Source organism: Salvelinus fontinalis, chromosome 2, assembly GCF_029448725.1.
Source record: "Salvelinus fontinalis isolate EN_2023a chromosome 2, ASM2944872v1, whole genome shotgun sequence".
Lineage (NCBI taxonomy): Eukaryota > Metazoa > Chordata > Actinopteri > Salmoniformes > Salmonidae > Salvelinus > Salvelinus fontinalis.
The window spans coordinates 55,142,568-55,159,946 of record NC_074666.1 but is presented as its reverse complement, the minus strand read 5'-3'; positions in this window follow the sequence as shown (position 1 = coordinate 55,159,946).

Below are 17,379 nucleotides of genomic sequence, written 5' to 3'. Positions count from 1 at the left end.
AAATTAAGAATCTATCCCCAACTCTCTATATGCTGTCTTTCTCCCTTCCTATTTTGTCCCATAACAGTAGAGTCCTTTAGAGGGGTTGGCAGAGAAGAGCAGGGCCAAGGGTGGGTCTCATATTGTGTGCAGCACCAGAGTGAGATCGTAGTGCCTTTTATAATATTGTTTGCAGTGCCTTGCCTTAGAATAACTATATTGTTGCAGTGCCACATTCAGGGGGCAGTGTGTTGCAGTGTGTCACTTTCGCAATGCCTTCCGAGTGGCACAGTGGTCTAAGGCACTGCATTGCAGTGTTAGAGGCGTCCCTACAGACTCTGGTTCGATCCAGGGCTGTATCACAACCAGCCGTGATCGGGAGTCCCATAGGGCAGCGCACAAACAGCCCAGCGTCGTCTGGGTTAGGGGAGGGTTTGGCCGGGGGGGCTTTACAAGTAGGCCATCGTTATAAATAAGAATTTGTTCTTAACTGACTTGCCTAGTTAAATGAAGGTTAAATAAAAAATACCTGAGGGAGTAAGGGGGAGGCTCAGTCTGGGAAATCGTACTGTCTACTGTGGGAGGTGGGGAAACGGGGTCCAATCCATGTTAACCCATGAATTGAAAATAAAACCTACCTTGACCATACTTACCTGTCCTGGTCGGGGTTGTGGGGGTTGTGTGGGGGTTGTGTTGGGGTTGTGTGCTGGAGAACATTCAATTCTGTGTTGGGTGGCGTTAAAAGGGGTTCACACTGTACTGTGACTTTACCATAGGAGTTGGCATTACGACACAAACAGGTCGAAGACCGAGCTAACATTTGGCAATTTATCAGAACAGAAAGAGTGAAACTTCAATGTACTGGGGGACTACTCTAGAAACCATTGGCTTTGTTACAGGAACGATAGAAAGGAGTGTAGGATGTGATTTGTTTGTGTAGCACCTGAATGTGAGGGCGGTTATGCATCATAGGGAACACCAAAATTGTTTTAGGCTGTGGCACTCCGGTTAGTATGAGTCATTGCGGACATAAACACTAGTAAAAGTAACTATGTTTTCACAGATGCCCCGTCTAGGGAATAGTGCGCCATTTGAAACGCAGCCCTGGTATTCATTAAAAGATCAACTGTTCCTCCGGTGCAGGATAAACCTGGTGTTGGCCTACACTGAGCTGACAGAGGAGCTGGGTTCGTGTGAGAGGTACTGGCTGTCAAACAGACTGAGATCCTGAGGAAGGCATTCCACGAGGAGATGGGTCAGTATGTCCCAACACATGATGCAAATATTAAAGAAACTCTATACTGATGTTGAATAGAATAGAAATAATACCCTCGTTAAACTTGCAGTGAAATAGAATGTGCGCTCGCAAGATAAGGCTGGTTTAGGAAGGTTTTAGAAATACAGTATGCTTGATGCCATGACAACTGATTCATGTACCCCCCCCCCCCCCCCTTCATTGCAGAAGAAGAATGATTGCATCTTTTCAGAATGATCTTATTAATCTCGTTAACAAAGGATCAAAATGAGTGATGACTGTGTTGCAGTCCCAAGTTCAATAATAATTTGTTTTTGGTTTAGAGATGCTTTAGGGGAAATTGTTGATTTTATAGTTCCAGACTCCCTACTGTTTGTGTGCATGACTTGTATTTAGTGGAGAGTATGCAGGGTGAAGATATTCCGTTTTACAAATATGTGGGTGCTGTAGCTTACAGTTCTGACTGACCTCTTCCCTCCAGCGACATGTCAAAGCCAGAGGATTGGTTGTGCAATAGTAGTGACGCTATGGTTTAAAAAAAATTGTATGTCATGGAGGACATTTTCATTTTGGGGTCGGAGGATTCTCCTCTTAGGCTCTGTGCCAGGGACGGCAGGGAGGAGTCCCTGTGTGTGTGGCCACTGGGGAAATTAAACTCCTCCGTCTTTCTCATTCTGGGGATCACACTGTGCCTTTTATTGGGAGGATACACTTCTCTTCACTATTACGCCACAGTGATTTGGGGAAGAAAAGAAGAGGAAAATCGAAGGGGAAGCCTCATGCCTAAAGAGTACATTGTAAAGCCAGTGCATTCCTGTCTGCTGTAGGGATAAGTCATTATTTCAATGTCAAACTTAAAATGCTCTGATAGTTCTAACGTATAGATATTTGTTCAATAAGATATGGATCAGTGATTTTCTACATCAATGTTTTTGAGGTAGATTTCACCCATGATGACCTTAGTTTGGTTCAATGCATCAACGTCAGAACGGCAGTATGATGAATAAAGAAAATGCATATAAGTATTCCTTACATTGTCCAATTTGTCCTAGATCAAATGTTATATTCTTACGAAAAAGGGAAATGTATGCTTCTATGGTTCTGCACTCCTGGCAATACAAGATCATCAGGAGGTCAGAGTACATGTTTCACTTTGTGCTCAGCTGTCGTTGATTTGCATACTGTAAAGGTCAAAACAAATGACCTTTTCTTCACTTTCCTCTCTTTATATGAAGTAAAGACTCAGGATCATCAGTCCTTTTCATCATTCTCATTCAATGGAGTTATCAGCAGTTATATTCCAAGTAATAGCACTTCACAACATGCCCCTTATGGATTCTAAATAATGACAGAGTATTGAGGAGACTACTCTATTGTAATTTTAGACATCTGGCAATTTGTTCTTACTTTTTTGTATTTTTTTGAGTTGACAAATAGCTTGAAATAAATTAAATCATGTATAACATATTACAATATGTGTAATATAATATATTTTACTAGAGATGCTCTAAATCATTCCAATCATTCACGGCACATGTATCCACTCTACCTGGCCAAGTACAGTACATTTCCTTGTTATCTGTGGACATGCATGTTACCAACAGTAGAGTGCATCTTGACTCAGTGAAGTTTATCGATGTAGCGGCCTGAAAACAAACCTGCCATCTTCTCCACTTCAAAGCAATCACCAGCTTCTCAGGACCACTTTCGACCGCTCAAATGTTGGACTGATCCTAAGATGATGGCATGTTTTCAGTGCTTATTTTGTTCTTACCTCTCTATTAGAATAATAGAGAGTTTGGATAGGTCATCTCAAATACCCGCCAATGGTCACATAGATTTCAGTATGTTCAGAGGGCATCTATTTAAGCCAAATCATTAATGAGCAACACTACGTGTTAACCTCTACCGAGTACCTAACCCGGATTCGGGAGCACCCCCCACCCCCCCCCACACTGATTAGCATCGCTAGCATAGCGTCACAATTAAATAGTAGCATCTAAATATCATTAAATCACAAGTCCAAGACACCCAATGAAAGACACAGATCTTGTGAATAAAGCCACCATTTCAGATTTTTAAAATGTTTTACAGGGAAGACACAATATGTAAATCTATTAGCTAAACACGTTAGCAAAAGACACCATTTTTTTACTCCAACAGTTTTTTCCTGCGTCAGTAGCTATCACTAATTCGACTAAATGAAAATATATATAGCCACTAACCAAGAAACAAATTCATAAGATGACAGTCTGATAACATATTTATGGTATAGCATAGTTTTTTTTTTTTAAATGTGCATTTTTCAGGTATAAATCACAGTTCTACATTGCAGCTGCAATCTGATATAGTGCTGATGCAGCCAGAACAATTACAGAGACCAACGTCATATAACTAATTACTTGTCTTAAGTTGTATTGAAGAGATTGAGCTGATGTCATTGGAGAAGTTGTATTGAAGAGATTGAGCTGATGGCGTTGGAGTTCTATGCAGCAGCACTCTCAAAGAAGCCAGGCTGATGGATATGGCCAGTCCTATTGCTGTTCCTGTGAATACAAGTCTCCCCGTCACATTCCTTGATGGATCGGGTAGAGATGAGCCAAGAATTTTAAATCAACACATTCCAATGACGCACTGAAATCGTAATGGCAGCCAATTATATGCAAAGGCACTCTGAGGCCCAGTCCCTGCGAATTTTCACTTAGCATTGTTGCACCTGTAATTCATTTCACCTTCAAGAAAGCGATCAAATCTAAAGCGATCTTGCATCCAGGGCCATTGGTGAAGTTGTTTCTCCTGTTTGCATGTCACAAGGCCAAGTTTATTAACCTGTCTAGCCCCGGGGTTCCGCTAGCGCAGGGGTGTCAAACTCATTCCACGGAGGGCCTAGTGTCTGCAGGTTTTTGGTTTTTCCTTTCAATAAAGCCCTAGACAACCAGGTGTGGGGAGTTCCTAACTAATTAGTGATGTTAATTCATCAATCAAGTACAAGGGAGGAGCGAAAACCTGCAGACACTCGGCCCCCCGTGGAATGAGTTTGACACCTGTGCGCTAGCGGAACTCCTCCCACATTCCACTGAAAAGGCAGAGCGCGAAATTCAAAAAATATTTTGGAGAAATATTTAACTTTCACACATTAACAAGTCCAATACAGCAAATGAAAGATAAACATCTTGTGAATCCAGTCAACATGTCCAATTTTTTAAATGTTTTACAGCGAAAACACCACGTATATTTATGTTAGCTCACCACCAAATACAAAAAAGCACAGACATTTCTTTCACAGCACAGGTAGCTTGCACAAACCAACCTAACTAACCAAGAACCAACCAAACTAACCAAGAAACAACTTCATCAGATGACAGTGTTATAACATGTTATACAGTAAATCTATGTTTTGTTCGAAAAATGTGCATATTTGAGGTATAAATTATAGTTTTACATTGCAGCTACCATCACAGCTACCATCAGAAATAGCACCGAAGCAGCCAGAGTAATTATAGAGACCAACGTGAAATACCTAAATACTAATCATAAAACATTTATGAAAAATACATGGTGTACAGCAAATGAAAGACAAACATCTTGTGAATCCAGCCAATATTTCAGATTTTTTAAGTACTTTACAGCGAAAACACAATATAGCATTATATTAGCTTACTACAATAGCCAACCACACAACAGCATTGATTCAAGGCAACAGTAGCGATAGCGACAAAACCAGCAAAAGATATTAACTATTTCACTAACCTTCATAAACTTCATCAGATGACAGTCCTATAACATCATATTGCACAATACATATATGGTTTGTTCGAAAATGTGCATATTTAGAGCTGAAATCTGTGGTTATACATTGTGAAAATGTAGCAACTATTTTCCAGAATCTCCGGATATATTTCTGACATTCACCTATTCTGACCAAATAACTAATCATAAACGTTACTAAAAAATACTTGTTGTACAGCAAATGATAGATACACTAGTTCTTAATGCAATCGCCGCGTTAGAATTCTAAAAATAACTTTAGTACGACATGCAGCTTACGTTATAGCGAGAGAGCGCCCAAAATCTGGGCGGAAACTAATAGTAAACATTTTCGACAGAAATATGAAATAACATCAGAAATGGGTCCTACTTTTGTTGAGCTTCCATCAGAATCTTGCACAAGGGGTCCTTTGTCCAGAACAATCGTTGTTTGGTTTTAGAATGTCCTTTTTCCCTCTCGAATTAGCAAGCAAAACTTGCCAAGTGGCGCAAAGCTGTCCATCGTGAACAAATGCAGAGAACGGAACACGCCAAAACTCCCGAAAAAAATTCAATAATCAGATTAAACCATATTGAAAAAACATACTTTACGATGATATTGTCACATTTATCAAATAAAATCAAAGCCGGAGATACTAGCCGTTTATAAGGAAAGCTTTTCAGAAGCAAAAGCTGATGTCCATCCCGCGTCTTCCTGAACAAAGGAAATTGGGGTCCTGTCATTCCAAGACCTCTCTTTTGACCATAGATATACCTAGGATCCCCATTTCACCTCTAGTGGAAGGCGTATGAAGTGCATGTATAGTCATAAATTTCAAGCAAATTGATAGGGAGGCCCTGGAACAGAGCATCGATTTCAGATTTTTCACTTTCTGACAGGAAGTTTGCTGCAAAATGAGTTCTGTTTTACTCACAGATATAATTGAAACGGTTTTAGAAACTTGAGAGTGTTTTCTATCCAATAGTAATAATAATATGCATATTGTACGAGCAAGAATAGAGTACGAGGCCGTTTAAATTGGGCACTATTTTTCCCCAAAGTGAAAATAGCGCCCTCTATCCTCAACAGGTTTTAAGGTAAAGACCAGAGTCAATGGCTCTAGATGTACATAACTGGAGGGGGTTTGGAGTGAGGGATAGTATGTGTCTAATGTGAAAAGGAAAGGAAACACTGAATAATCAACGCATATCAGTGGTATTGAAATATAAATTGTTTCCCCGTTGGGACAAGTGCCAAGGATATTAGTCATTCATCCTTTTGATATTCTAAAGAAGATATCAAAGTGGATCTAATGAACAGAACCATAATTTTCATTTTTTTACCATAAAGTTCCGTTCCACTGTTTCGACCAGCAAGATAAAGTTCTGAATCGGTTTGAGGTGTAAAGTACTTAAGTCAAAATACTTTCATAAAGTACTACTTAAGTCGTTTTTGGGGGGTATCTGTACTTTACTATTTATATTTTGTGACAACTTTTACTCCACAATATTCCTAAAGAAAAAAATGTACTTTTTTACTCCATAAATGTTCCCTGACACCCTAAAGTACTTGTTACATTTTAAATGCTTAGCAGGAAATGAAAATGGTCCAATTCAAGTACTTATCAAGAGAACATCCTTCGTCATACCAACTGCCTCTGATCTGGCATATTCGCTAAACACAAATGCTTATTTTGTAAATTATGTCTGAATGTTGGAGTGTGCCCCTGGCTATCCGTAAATAAAAATTAAAAATAAACGTGTGCTGTGTGGTTTGCTTAATATAAGGATTTTGAAATGATTTATACTTTTACTTTTTATACTTAAGAATATTTAAAATAAAATACTTGTAGAGTTTTACTCAAGTAGTATTTTACTAGGTGACTTTCACTTTTACTTGAGTCATTTTCTATAAAGTTATCTTTACTTTTACTCAAGTATGTCAATTGGGTACCTTTTCCACCACTCCGGTTTATATCGTTCCTTTTCTGTAACTTTTTAAACCTCTGAAATCATTTATTTTTTATTTTTTTCATTTAATTACGTCACCAATGGATAGAGCAACTTGCTATGGAGCGGGCAAGATATGTACACGTATTGGACAGACAGGTGTAGTGTAGTGCTCCCAAGTGTAGGGCTCCTGAGTGGTGCAGGGGTTTAAGACACTGCATCTCAGTGCTAGAGGTGTCACTACAGACCCTGGTTCAATCCCAGGCTGTATCACAACCAGCTGTGATTGGGAGTCCCATAGGGTGGTGCACAATTGGCTCAGTGTCATCCAGGTTAGGTTTTGGCCAAGGTAGACTGTTATTGTAAATAAAAATGTGTTCTTAACTGACTTGCCTAGTGAAATAAAGGTAAAATAAAACATTTCTTTATAGAGCCTAAGTTGGCGGGGGTTTTGTTTTCCTTTAGTTTGTCTGATATGAGCAGCACCCAGTCAGCAACCACTCCCATGGATGCATTTCAGAACCCATTATAAAACCCCAGCCGCTTAATTTGGTTGTCAGTGGCTCATTTGTTAGTTCCCTTTCTATGTTGAGTGACGATTTCGGGTTTCTTATTGGGAAATGTAACCCTCGATTTAAAAAGAATTGGACATAATGATGTGGCACCAGAAACCTAGAATTGTGAATAGATATGATATGGTTGAAGTGTTTCCATTATCCAGTTAGGCAAATTGAGCATTAATACATTTGCCACAGCCTGTATGCCCTGCTCACTTATTTGTTTCATGTCTCAGGTAGCCTGCGAAAGCCAGCATGCATGCACCAAAAAATAAGTTGATTCAATGTACACATTTTAAGTCAAGCAGCTGCAATAGGATTGTGCGTTTTCTCGACAAAATAGCATTAAAGTTGATTTGACATACAATTGTAAGGCAACCAGCTGCAATAGGATTGTGAGTTTGCACAACATTTGGGTATATAAGTAGATGAACCAACATACATTCTCAAATTTAATTGTATGTTCCCTCAGCTTTTAATTTTAGGTGGAGTGAACATGCAATTCAACTTGAGAATTTATTCTACCTTATTTGCATATGCCCCAGTGCAAATTTAAACTGTATGGGGCGGTTTTTCAGACAGAGTTGAATATAAATAAGGACTAGGCTAATTCTACTTAAATTAATCTAGATTTCTGAGACGATGCTTAACTTCAGATTAATTCGTTCTAGATTAGGGAGTTCCAGACTAAGATAAGTAAGGACTAACCAGTTAATCTTTGTGAAGCCTAATTAGATTAACGTGGTGTACTTGGTGTTGACTTGGGGATGCTTAAAATAACAGGGATGGGACACTAATACTGTGCGTTCTGGAAGTATTCAGACCCTTTGACTTGTTCCACATTTTGTTACGTTACAGCCTTATTCTAAAATTGATGAGAGAAAAAAATCCCCTCACACAATGCCCCATATTGACTAAGCAAAAACAGGGTTTTAGACATTTTTGGATAAAAAAAGTAAAATAAAAAAATCACATTACACAGGTATTCAGACATTTTCCTTTTACTCAGTTCTTTGTTGAAGCACCTTTGTCAGCGATTACAGCTTCAAGTCTTCTTGGGTATGACGCTGCAAGCTTGGAACACCTGTACTTGGGGAGTTTCTCCCATTCTTCTCTGCAGATCCTCTCAAGCTCTGTCATGTTGAATGGGGAGCATTGCTGCACAGCTATTTTCAGGTCTCTCTAGAGATGTTCGAACAGGTTCAAGTCCAGGCTCTGGCTGGGCCACTCAAGGACATTCAGAGACTTGTCCTGAAGCCACTCCTACATTGTCTTGGCAGTGTGCTTAGGTTCGTTGTCCTGTTAAAAGGTGAACCTTCACCCCAGTCTGAGGTCCTGAGTGCTCTGGAGCAGGTTTTCATCAAAGATCTCTCTGTACTTTGCTCCGTTCATCTGTCCCTCAACCCTCACTAGTCTCCCAGTCCCAACCACTGAAAAACATCCCCACAGCATAATGCTGCCACCACCAAGCTTCACCGTAGGGATGGTGCCAGGGTACCTCCAGATGTGACGCTTGGCATTCAGGACCAATAGTTCAATCTTGGTTTCATCAGACCAGAGAATCTTGTTTCTCATGCTCTGAGAGTCTTTAGGTGTCTTTTGGCAAACTCCAAGCGGGCTGTCATGTGCCTTTTACTGATGAGTGGCTTCCGTCAAGGCCTAATTGGTGGAGTGCTGCAGAGACGGTTGTCCTTCTGGAAGGTTCCATCTCCATAGAGGAACTCTGGAACTCTGTCAGAGTGACCATCGGGTTCTTGGTCACCTCCTTGACCAAGGCCCTTCTCCCCTGATTTCTCAGTTTGGCCGGACGGCCAGCTCTAGGAAGAGTCTTCGTGGTTGCAAACTTCTTCCATTTATGAATGATGAAGGCCACTGTGTTCTTGGGGACCTTCAATGCTGCAAAAATGTTTGGTACCTTTCCCCAGATCTGTGCCTCCACGCAATCCTGTCTTGGAGCTCAACGGACAATTATTTCAACCTCATGGCTTGGTTTTTGCTCTGACATGCACTGGGACCTTATATGGACAGCTGTGTGCCTTACCAAATCATGTCCAATCAATTGAATTTACCACCGGTGGAATCCAATCAAGTTGTACAAACATTTCAAGGATGATAAATGGAAACAGGATAGACCTGAGCTCAATTTTGAGTCTTATAGCAAAGGGTCTGAATACGTATGTAAATAAGTTATTTCTGTTTAGTTAAGTTAAGTTATTTTTTATTTTCAATAAATGTGCAAATTCAGTGAGTGTCATAAAAATAATAAAAATATTGAAACAAATAAAATAGTGAAAAATTTCTAGATAAAACAATACTAAATATATTCACGTCACCAAATAATTTACCAAAACACACTGTTTTGCAATGCTTTACAGTAGCCTCAACAGCACATTGACTTCAATACAAAACCTTGAAGGCTCGTGGTTCTTACCCCCTGTCATAGGCTTACACAGTAATTATGAAAACTTCCAGAGGACATCCTCTAACCTATCAGAGCTCTTGCACCATAAACTGACATGTTGTCCGCCCAATCAAAGGACCAGAGAATGAATCTAGTACTGAAATCATACGCTACAGATAGTTAGCACTGCAATGCATATAATATGGTGAGTAGTTGACTCAAAGAGAAGGAAAGACAATAATTGAACAGTTTAAGAAATTAATTTCTTCAAAAATGGAGAAGCAAGAGAGAACGAGCTATATTTTGTTGTATACTTTTTTCACTTTCACTTACTTAACTAGCAACACCCGGGCTCAAACAGAGGGATGCTATGTTAGCTAGCTGTCTATGGCTATCCAACACTGGAACTATTATTAATTTATTGCCACCGGGGCCCTCCAGGGTAACTGCTAAACTGCTTGTTGCTGACTGTACTGCATGATTGTAGGGGGTTTACTAACATGTTTATTCTAGTAGCTAGGTTAACTATGATGTTAATATGGTTACAACGATGTAAGCTGTGTATAGTGGTTAGCAGTTATGATATGAAGTTTTGGCTTGCAAAGGTTTGTTCGTCTGATCACAGAAAGCTGATGTGTTGTGCACTGAAGTCCACAAGCGAAGGGAAAAGGTTAGAGGCGAGCACGTAGATGCGAGAAGGAATGCAACGATCAACGGGATCATGTATTTTTTATGTGGCTGCTATGAAAGTGATTTGTGTTTGCGTGTGATCAGGGGTGTACTCTTTCCGCCCATTCTGTTAAACCGTTTCTTAAACGGAAGCAAACGGACAGAAACAGGGATAAACATACCTGAATTTGTCCAATAGAAACTCTCGTGTGCAACTGTTGGACTAATGATTACACACTAGATCAACTAGATGCAGGCAAGAGTTTGCAAGGCGATATTTAATGTGTCAATGTCTGTCACCTTGATTACTCAAATTTCTCTCGACCTTTGCACCTATGTTGTAAACTTTAATTCATAGGCTAGGTTGTAGCAACCTCATGATGGGTATAGGGAAAACATTTGTATCATGAAGTAGCCTAAACCTATCGATGTTACATTGAGCTGGGTGAATGGAGAATGACTGACAGTCATCCAATATGCTGTAGTAGAAATAAGGCCATGCTCATATCATCAAAAATCGTCCTCCCTCATATTAAACAGCACAGAATGCCACTGGTTTCAAGACTGGTGGCAGACCCCCCAGTAAGACCCCCCAGTAAGACCAGAGACTGATTAGCTAGGGGACTTGTTGACCAGGATCATTGATAGTCAGCAACCCCTGGAAGGTATCCCTGATGATGACCATTTGGACAGTTCTGATGGGGAACAGTTCCAATCCTCATTTAGTAGGACATTCATTCAACATGTGCCGTCTCCGGACTGCAGAGATTATGTAAAGTCATCTCTTGCAACCCCATAATACAAATGATTTAATGAACTCAACTCTTGAATAAGTCATGTTCTGTATTGCAGCAATGTAATCATTTTCTAGAGGCAGATGATCACCATAGCTGGGTGGGATAAGACAGGATGAAGGTCAGCCAGCTACATCTGCAGCAGCCAGGAGGGAAGATTGTCACTAACCTGGGCCAGAGGACAAAGGCAAAGAGGCTGAGCATGCATGAGAAACTGGCCATGGAATTTCATGAGCACAAACGAATGCATTAAAAAGGAGAACAATGATATGAAGATGTGAATCCTCCATGTTGAGTCGTCTATGAAGGAGGAGGAGAGAAACATGAAGCAGCAGCAGTGTTCTTTTCCGACCTGTACCAGTGTTCGTTTCCGACCTGTACCAGTGTTCGTTTCCGACCTGCACCAGTTCGGGGTCCCGATATCTCCATTTGTGAATTATAAACCTTTTTGTTACCAATCCATATTGTTTGCTTAAACTATCTTTGTTGTGAGAAGTGCTGCTAGTCCCTTTCTGTCATTGTGTGCCTCAACCATGGGAACATCTGGGTCATCTTCATCTTCAATGCTAGGATCTGGGCAGCCATGCTGTTTGAGAACGTTGTGAAGCACAGCCATTGCAATTATGACAACGCAGCTCTTCTTGGTTGAAGCGCAATGTGTTTAAGACACTGGAAACGAATCTTCCATACACCAAACATACGCTCCACTAGACCTCTGGTTGGATATGAGCTTGGTTGTACTTTTGTTGCTCAGGTCCTATTGCATGAAGATAGGGGGTGAACAAGAAGTTGTCACCAAATATGATTTCACTATGTTGTCCTCCTTCAAGCTGAGAATTCAAAGAGTAGTTTTGGAAAATCCTTGAGTCATGAGTAGTACCTTTCCAACGTGCAACAATTTTGGATAACTGCAAATTGGGAGTATCTTTCAGTTCACATATAGCATTGCAGACTGTGTGGCCTATTCTGCATACAGTCAGTTCACTTACACCACACACATTTCCTGTTTCACAATGGAAGGTTCCAGATGCTAAAAAGCTCAAGGTGATCAGTACTTGTAGGGAAGGAGGGCTGGGCCTTCCCCTAAGAGAGTCAGATGAAAGCCTTGGCTAAAGCAAACAAATGTCAGCTACATTTTCTTTGTACACACGCAAACGGTCACAGACATTGATTTGATACAAATCATTCAGTGAGTTGCTCCTGTCTATAACCACCCTTCTGTCTGGTCTTGGTGGTGCTCTTTGATCATCATTGAAATAGTCCAAGTAATCCATTTTCCTCCATTGCCAAGGTCAACCTGGGGGCCAACATCCAATAATCTGAAATGTTATCCTGACTCTGGCCAGGTTTCATTTAAGCCTTCACTTAGATCTAGAATAACTCTAATCGTCCTTCTGGAAATCAGACTTTTAAAATCTAGAGTAGGGGAAATTTGAAACTATTTTAAACCATGTCTGAGAAATGCCATTTCAGGTAGTCCAGTTTAAAAATCCAATTTAGGGTTGGATTAGGCTTAATCTGTGTCCGGAAAACCGCCCCTATGACAATATATTTCAAAAGGTCTTTCTTTGAGGGCCTAGTTACACCCCAAAATCTGATTTATGGTCATTCCGGAATCTGCAATGGCCATACAGCATTTACTGAGATGAGGCTTCTCTTGCGCTTTGCAGAGCTGTTGTGAAGGAAGTTGTCAAGGAAGTGAGTTCGTGTTTATATAGGACGAGGACATACCGCCCCCACCTACCATCAACCAATCATGTCAATGCAGAGCTATACAGAGCCCTCCATATTGTTAAAACATTTGGGAGGTGCACGGCGATGCGGTACAGAGCTTGATTTGGCCTCTGCAAGCATCCAGAGACTCCGCAATTGCATCACACCCTCCATACGGAGCCTCCAGACCGCATTGCCGATCAAGCATATATCGACTTTAACGCAGTGGTCTGAAACTCCTGGTTTACAGGCCACATCAAGCCTGCAAGTCTCATATGCTGGCTTGCAAAGTGATGTTATTCCTATTGGAGTGAGGCTATCTATTTGGAACTTGGAACTTTTAATCACCCTTAACCTGCATTGAGAATGACTGCCAGGGTAGTGAAGATTTGACTCAGACTGCTAAAAATTATTTAACCTTTATTTAACTGTGAGTGAGTGAGTCCATGTGTGCTAAGGTGTGGAGAATCAGAGCAGGTGATCAGTCGAGTTCAAGTGTTCGGCAGTCTGATGGCTTGTAGATAGAAACTATCTCTGAGCCTGTTGGTATCAGACCTCATGCTCTGATACTGTCTACCCAACGGTAAGGAGTGAACAGTAATTGGCTGGGTTGTGTGTGTCCTTGATGATACTACTGGTCTTCATCAGGCACTGTTTCAAGTAGACATCCAGGATGGGTAGAAACACGGTCCCAGTGATGTACTGGAGGGCCTTGTGGTTGTGGACGGAGCATTTTCCATACCAGGCCATGATGCAACCGGTCAGGACGCTCTCGATGGTGCAGTGGTAGTATTTGGAGAGGACTCGCGGTGGCCTATGGAATTTCTTCAGCTGCCTTAGGAATCAGAGACGCTGTTGCACCCTCTTGACCGGAATTTCTTCAGCTGCCTTAGGAATCAGAGACGCTGTTGCACCCTCTTGACAAGAGTGGTGCTGTTGTTGGTCCATGTCATGTCCTCTGTGATGTGGATGCCAAGGAACTTAAAACTGCCGACTCTCTACTGCAGTCCCGTTGATGTAGTTCGTGGCATGTTCCCTCCTCTGCTTCCTGAAGTCAACAATCAACTGCTTTGTTTTACTGATGTTGAGGGAGAGGTTGTTGTCCAGTGTAGAATCCAATAATTGACTTATGCACAGTTCAGATGCTAAACTTGTGGCAAGTTTAACTTTGGATTGATTGGTTTGATACAACTGTTCTCAACACCGCAGACTTTTTAAAAAACCTTTATTTAACTAGGCAAGTCAGTTTAAGAACAAATTCTTATTTACAATGATGGCCTAGGAACATTGGGTTAACTGGACAGATCTTTACCTTGTCAGCTCGGAGATTCGATCTAGCAACCTTTCAGTTACTGGCCCAATACCCTAATCACTGGGCTGCTTGCAGCCCCAACTTCCTTGTTGGTTTTGGGTCAAATTCCTAAAAAGGCAAAGAAAGACGAGTCACACACCTGAGCAGCACGGAAGTTAATGTTTGAAACAGTGAATATGATCGGTTGAATGTGTCTCGGGTTAACATAACGTTTCTTCAGATTTCTTAAAGGGGAAGTTCACCCATTTTTATGTGCCCTTATTTTCGCTCTCTGTTCTTGTAGTTGGTCTCCCAAACCGTTTTTATTTACATTTTGTTTCGTTACAGAGATAATTGGTTGTCACATTTTGCTGAGTCATCACTTGCCATTGACTATAATGCAATATGAAAATATTTCTAAAGCATATTAGAAAACACTCAAACACTCCACAACAACTCATATTACATCAGAATCCCATTCTGAATGGTCTCTGCACTACATTTCTTACAATAAATTCCACTGTGCCAAAAAAATGTACTACTTTTTACTGCATAGACATCATCTAGAATGTGATTCTGATAAAACATGATTTAGTATGGAGTGTTTTGAAGCGTTTTCTTACATGCTTAGACAAAGGCATATTTAGACAAAGGAGCTGATCGCGTACTACAGGAAAAGGAGGGCCGAACACGCCCCCATTCACATCGACGGGGCTGTAGCTGGTCGAGAGTTTCAAATTCCTTGTTGTCCACATCACCAACAAACTATCATGGTCCAAACACACCAAGATAGTCGTGAAGAGGGCAGGACAACACATTTTCCCCCTCAGGAGACTGAAAAGATTTGCCATGGGTCCTCCGATTCTGAAAAAGTTGTACAGTTGCACCATCGAGAGCATCCTGACCGGTTGCATCACCGCCTGGTATGGCAACTGCTCGGCATCTGACCGTAAGGCACTACAGAGGGTAGTGCGTGCAGCCCAGTACACCACTGGGGCCAAACTTCCTGCCATCCAGGACCTATATACTAGGCAGTGTCAGCGAAATGCCCAAAAAAGGTCAAAGACTCCAGTCACCCAAGTCATAGACTGTTCTCTCTGCTACCGGCAAGCGGTACCGGAGCACCAAGTCTATCTGTGCATAGTCACTTTACCCCTACCTAGATGTGCAAATGACCTAGACTAACCTGTCAATAGAGGCACATTGACTCGGTATCGGTACACCCTGTATATAGCCTATTTATTTTATTTTTTACTTTAGTTTATTTTATTTTGTAAATATTTATAAACTCTATTTCTTGAACTGCATTGTTGGTTAAGGGCTTGTAAGTCAGCAGTTCACGGTAAGGTTGTTTTCGGTGCATGTGACAAATACAATTTTATTTCATTTGATTAGATTTTTAACAATGCATTGTAGTCAATGGCAAGTTATGACTCAGCAAAATGTGTTTACTGTCTCTACAATGAAACAAAATATGTACATTAAAAAAATGGTTTTGTGGATCAACTACAATCCTCATCCCTAAAATAAACTATGAGATATGATATTACTGAGCAACATAGACATCCTATTTTCATCTTAGATAGCAAAACGATTTGTACAGTATGTTGTAGTGCCCACCGATTTTGAATGTTTCAACCTGTGTTGAGAAATCGTATTTTTACCGTCAGCTGCTGATTTCAAACGGCAGCAGAAACTACACTAAGAGGAGCCTTTTGGCATTTCTGTGCTACATTTCTGTGCTACCCCAGGTCTGTTCTATCACGTCCACCTGCAAATCCGAGGCCATGATTGTGATTCTGTTGTGGGTGTGGTAGTGAAGCAACATTTATTTGCATGCAATTAACATATATTAATATGCATTACCATTTCCACAGAGAAGTCAATTTTCACAATTCCTAAAAAGACACTTTTGTTATCACCTTTGTGGCAAAAATATCCATAGAAGTTTTACATAAATTTTATTTTATTTATCACTCACTGCAAAAGTTATGTTTTATATACAGGTTGTTACATGGACAAGTTTGTGTCACATGCACACACACACACAAGGCAAAACTATGGAAATCACTCACGCGCTCTCATCCGGGACCTGTTCATTCAAGGTGCTGGATTTTTTAATTAAATTGGAAGATGACTCAAAGTCTGACTGAAGTGAATGGATCCAAATAATATCATTACATCAACAGTTCAAGTAAGTTGGTGATCGATTTATAGCAATGATTTTGTGTAATAAATAACTAGCTAGCTACTTCATCTTGAAAATAAAGTTGATTTTAGCTATCTTGTCAGTTTGCTATAGCTAACGTGGTTAGTCCACATTCAATGTCCTTGAGGATAGCTAGCTAGCTATCAAATGTTAGCAAATAGCCTTCTTCAAATTTGCGTTAGCTAAATATCATTAGCTTTCACAATCACTTAGCTGGATAGGTAAACACCATTAATATCTTGCTATCTAGCTAGTTCGATAAAATGAACTACAATTGTTTGTAGTTACGTTGGTCATTGTGTCTACATTCCCTGACAGCATAGTTATTTGAGACAAATCAGAGGAAAACTTGGTCATAAATTATGTGGTGGGGGACCGTTTTTTTTCGTCTTCAAATGGGTATAGAATAGGCTACAACCGTTTGGTGTCATTTAAGAACCTCTTACACTATGTGAATGTGCATATGTCATTATTTTGTACTGGGACACACTGTACTTCAACTGGAAACAATTTCACTGTCTGTTTTATTTGTCACCAGGGATGTTGGCCTTTCTTTGTGAATTGTTTAGTATAAAGAGAAACAGCTATGCAACTAATAAGGAAAAGGATGTCTTCCTTTTTCTAGCCTACTATTAAATACATTTTTCCACAGGTTTCGGTTTCATGACAGGCCAAGGATGCAGCAGTGGGTAGAAAATATCCAGCGGATGGATTGGGAACTCACCCGACAATCTCAACTCTGCCCATCACTTTGAAAATGAGTGTTTTCGCCGTGGTGGCATGGGAAGAGTCAGCCTCAACCAGACTGCTGTGC